Raw genomic sequence first — 5,153 nt, 5'->3', positions numbered from 1 at the left:
CTGCAAAGGATTCTTTTTTCTTTTCTTTTTTTTTTTTTTTATGTGAGGCAACCCTTGGTTGACCTCAGATTGCAAGGACTTTGTCAGTTTAACACCCTTATTTTTTATTTTTTATGCCTACAGCACCCAGTCTTCCTAGGTGGTCTCCTATCCAAGTACTAACCAGGCCCGACCCTGCTTAGCTTCCGAGATCAGACAGGATCGGGCTTGTTCAGGGTGGTATGGCCGTAGGCCTGCAAGGGATTCTGTGTTTTTTTGCCTGCAGCCCTCAGAAATAAGTGAGGAGAGAATTATGTATGTGGAGCTAAAACTGCCCATTCAAAGAAGCAGAAGGATAAAAGACATCTAACTCATAAAAAAAGAGGTAAAGTTTTTTCTGTTTGTTTTCTTGTTTTCTGAAAACATTATAATATCAAGTAAGAAAAATATAATGACAATTGTGTCTGTACATATTTGATGTGTATGGTTCTTTATAAATCGAGGAGTATATGTAAATATAATATTCAGTGAAATTTGTGATCACAGTAAATAGTGATATCAATTTTAAACTCTGGATTAAATTTCCATTTTGTTCTAATTCTGTTTTCTCAGCAAAAGTTGAAGATCAGGCAAATTACTCAGAGCTTTGCTGTGCTCTATGCTTACTATATATTTTGCTTTTTGGTTTTGTACAGAATTCTTATGGCAAATCATTGCAATAATCCTTGAAATTGCGTGTTGTTTTTTTTTTTTTCTCCTTCTGGCAATTGCTGTTTTAGGATTAATGTGTAATTATCAGATACACATATTCTTAAGAGAACAATGAGCCAGAATGAAAAATGAGATACTTATAACTATTGACCCTTTACTGAACCTTGGTAAACTATAAGGTTCTATAGTTTATCAATGAATCATGATAAGCTTATACTAAACATAACGCCAAATCCTTAGCTTTAAATTTACATTTAGCTCTAAATGCAAATACTAAATGCTAAATAAAATACTAAATTTTACAAACTTTGGAATCTTTATTTGAAGAGTAGATGATGTAAAAATTAGTTGATATTTTATTTCCATTTTATGTTTTCTGTTTTACAAATGTTGATTATTGTCTTACATTAAAAAATGATATGTAAAAGTTATAATTTTATTTAAAAATCCACTTTATGTTCTGACATTCCAAAATATTTTAACCTTATATTTTCTCTGGTTGTACTTCCTTTTAGTCAACATCATTTATTTTGTCATTTAGAATTATAGTAAATGATCATAATAAAGTGGTCTGTTAAAGCCATTCATGGCCTTAATTTTATAATATGAAGTTTTTCAGAGCTCTTCTGAGTACAAAATACAAGATATGAATAAAACACACAAAAATATTTTCTCAGCAAAAGCTGAAGATCAGGCAAATTACTCAGTTTTACCATCTAGTACAGGTATGTATAGAATACTTAAACTGACAGCTAACATTTACTTTTTTATGGAGTTATCCCCTTATGTCACATTTTAATATGTAATTTTAAAACTTTATGCAGTATTTTGACGGGACCTTGAACTTGACTCATCTTTTCTCGTCAAATTCATTTTCTTCATTATAGCTAATTGAGAGTTTGACTTTCACAAAATAAAAAGTCCCTTTTATATTGTCATATAAGTTCGATTTTTTGAGTATTTTATGCTTGTGGATGAATTTTCTCCAATATAGATTCCTTAAAGTGAGTAACATTCCCATATATTCACTTCGATATATTGCTTCCTTCAGGGAGAACTGCTCCATATTGCTGCAGTTTATTTGTACGAGATTTCTCAGTGTATTCCTAACAATGGCCTTGGGTTGTCAGTGACAGTCTCTGGCTCAACGGTACTCTTATCTACAGAATTTGGCAGAAGAGCTAGTCCTAATATATAGACTTCTGGGATACAGGGAAATACCTATTCTCTGGTCATGCAGTCTTAAATAAGCAATGAAATATATAAAAAGTATAGTCTCTAAATCATCTTGGGGTTGTGGATGATGGTGGTTTTTGTTTTTAAGATAAAGGCTGTGATACATGTCAAAGTCAATGGTCCTGCTGTAGAAAAAGCTGTTACTATTTTTCACAAAAAGAGAAAATTTGGAATGAGAGTGAGAAGTCATGCCAAGACCTTGGTTTTAGAATCATTAAGATTGATGACAAAGAGGAGCTGGTATGTTCAATTTATTAAACCTGAGTAAGTGCTTTCTGAGAAGTTTGTGTGTCTTGGGTTAGAATAATTGTTTCTCCTAATTACTTGGTCAATGTAGTTTGAAGCACTTATATATACTAGTGCAAATTTACCTCCAGAGGAGGGGACATAGGTGTAACAGAGACCTGGAAGAACCACTGTTTTAAATCAAGGGAAACAGCTTGGTTGTGGGTGCCATGGAATGTTTTTCAGTCTTTTTATTATATGTATTGCATCTTTAAATTTTATTATACATCAAGCTGTTCAGTATATAGCCTCTAGGGCAAAAGAAAAAACTGCCTTCAAAGATATGAGCAGTCTAAAGGAGATAACTTCTCATTGTACTGAGTTCCCTTCTTCCACCATCAATATTTGACAGGGATCATACTTTTAAAGGAAGATCAGTCTTTCACTTTCATGGCCATGGAAAATATAGAATGAAAAATAAAGAGAAAGAATATAGCTGGAATGATTCTTTGAAAATGAATTTTTGTGTTACCTATAATCCAGAATGATAGAAGAAGCTTCTCTTTTCTAGTAGAGAAAATCTAGATCCCATTTGCCATCATTTATAAGATTTGGGAATATAAAGCCGAACTAATAGATTCTGTAGATTTCCTTCCAATGATTCAATTTTAACCACTAAATTCCATTTATAATATTTAGTCCTAGCAGTGTTATATCCATTCGTGTCTTTTGAAGAATGAAGTAAAAACCCAACGTTTTCTTATTTATAAAATTCTATTATTAAAATGACAATATGGAAAAATCATTTTTTACTATAAAAAATGAATGAACTAAGCACTAGAATTCAGTCAAAGAAAAAAAATCCAGATACAGTTTACAAATAACCTTGGTCTTAAGTATTATAATATCAAGTAAGAAAAATATAATGACAATTGTGTCTGTACATATTTGATGTGTATGGTTCTTTATAAATCGAGGGGTATATGTAAATATAATATTCAGTGAAATTTGTGATCACAGTAAATAGTGATATCAATTTTAAACTCTGGATTAAATTTCCATTTTGTTCTAATTCTGTTTTCTCAGCAAAAGTTGAAGATCAGGCAAATTACTCAGAGCTTTGCTGTGCTCTATGCTTACTATATATTTTGCTTTTTGGTTTTGTACAGAATTCTTATGGCAAATCATTGCAATAATCCTTGAAATTGCGTGTTGTTTTTTTTTTTTTCTCCTTCTGGCAATTGCTGTTTTAGGATTAATGTGTAATTATCAGATACACATATTCTTAAGAGAACAATGAGCCAGAATGAAAAATGAGATACTTATAACTATTGACCCTTTACTGAACCTTGGTAAACTATAAGGTTCTATAGTTTATCAATGAATCATGATAAGCTTATACTAAACATAACGCCAAATCCTTAGCTTTAAATTTACATTTAGCTCTAAATGCAAATACTAAATGCTAAATAAAATACTAAATTTTACAAACTTTGGAATCTTTATTTGAAGAGTAGATGATGTAAAAATTAGTTGATATTTTATTTCCATTTTATGTTTTCTGTTTTACAAATGTTGATTATTGTCTTACATTAAAAAATGATATGTAAAAGTTATAATTTTATTTAAAAATCCACTTTATGTTCTGACATTCCAAAATATTTTAACCTTATATTTTCTCTGGTTGTACTTCCTTTTAGTCAACATCATTTATTTTGTCATTTAGAATTATAGTAAATGATCATAATAAAGTGGTCTGTTAAAGCCATTCATGGCCTTAATTTTATAATATGAAGTTTTTCAGAGCTCTTCTGAGTACAAAATACAAGATATGAATAAAACACACAAAAATATTTTCTCAGCAAAAGCTGAAGATCAGGCAAATTACTCAGTTTTACCATCTAGTACAGGTATGTATAGAATACTTAAACTGACAGCTAACATTTACTTTTTTATGGAGTTATCCCCTTATGTCACATTTTAATATGTAATTTTAAAACTTTATGCAGTATTTTGACGGGACCTTGAACTTGACTCATCTTTTCTCGTCAAATTCATTTTCTTCATTATAGCTAATTGAGAGTTTGACTTTCACAAAATAAAAAGTCCCTTTTATATTGTCATATAAGTTCGATTTTTTGAGTATTTTATGCTTGTGGATGAATTTTCTCCAATATAGATTCCTTAAAGTGAGTAACATTCCCATATATTCACTTCGATATATTGCTTCCTTCAGGGAGAACTGCTCCATATTGCTGCAGTTTATTTGTACGAGATTTCTCAGTGTATTCCTAACAATGGCCTTGGGTTGTCAGTGACAGTCTCTGGCTCAACGGTACTCTTATCTACAGAATTTGGCAGAAGAGCTAGTCCTAATATATAGACTTCTGGGATACAGGGAAATACCTATTCTCTGGTCATGCAGTCTTAAATAAGCAATGAAATATATAAAAAGTATAGTCTCTAAATCATCTTGGGGTTGTGGATGATGGTGGTTTTTGTTTTTAAGATAAAGGCTGTGATACATGTCAAAGTCAATGGTCCTGCTGTAGAAAAAGCTGTTACTATTTTTCACAAAAAGAGAAAATTTGGAATGAGAGTGAGAAGTCATGCCAAGACCTTGGTTTTAGAATCATTAAGATTGATGACAAAGAGGAGCTGGTATGTTCAATTTATTAAACCTGAGTAAGTGCTTTCTGAGAAGTTTGTGTGTCTTGGGTTAGAATAATTGTTTCTCCTAATTACTTGGTCAATGTAGTTTGAAGCACTTATATATACTAGTGCAAATTTACCTCCAGAGGAGGGGACATAGGTGTAACAGAGACCTGGAAGAACCACTGTTTTAAATCAAGGGAAACAGCTTGGTTGTGGGTGCCATGGAATGTTTTTCAGTCTTTTTATTATATGTATTGCATCTTTAAATTTTATTATACATCAAGCTGTTCAGTATATAGCCTCTAGGGCAAAAGAAAAAACTGCCTTCAAAGATATGAGCAGTCTAA

The 5,153-nt window shown here is 31.3% G+C and overlaps 1 non-coding gene across 1 annotated transcript; it reads right to left on the bottom strand.

Annotated features, from left to right (window-relative positions):
• Positions 1-114: 114 nt before the first annotated feature.
• On the bottom strand, positions 115-233 carry LOC111733197. Its single transcript, XR_002777875.1, has one exon. It is a non-coding gene; the product is annotated as a 5S ribosomal RNA (ribosomal RNA).
• Between the last annotated feature and the right edge of the window lie 4,920 nt (positions 234-5,153).

This window comes from Pteropus vampyrus, unplaced genomic scaffold, assembly GCF_000151845.1.
Source record: "Pteropus vampyrus isolate Shadow unplaced genomic scaffold, Pvam_2.0 Scaffold537, whole genome shotgun sequence".
Lineage (NCBI taxonomy): Eukaryota > Metazoa > Chordata > Mammalia > Chiroptera > Pteropodidae > Pteropus > Pteropus vampyrus.
This window is presented reverse-complemented; position numbering and strand designations above follow the sequence as displayed.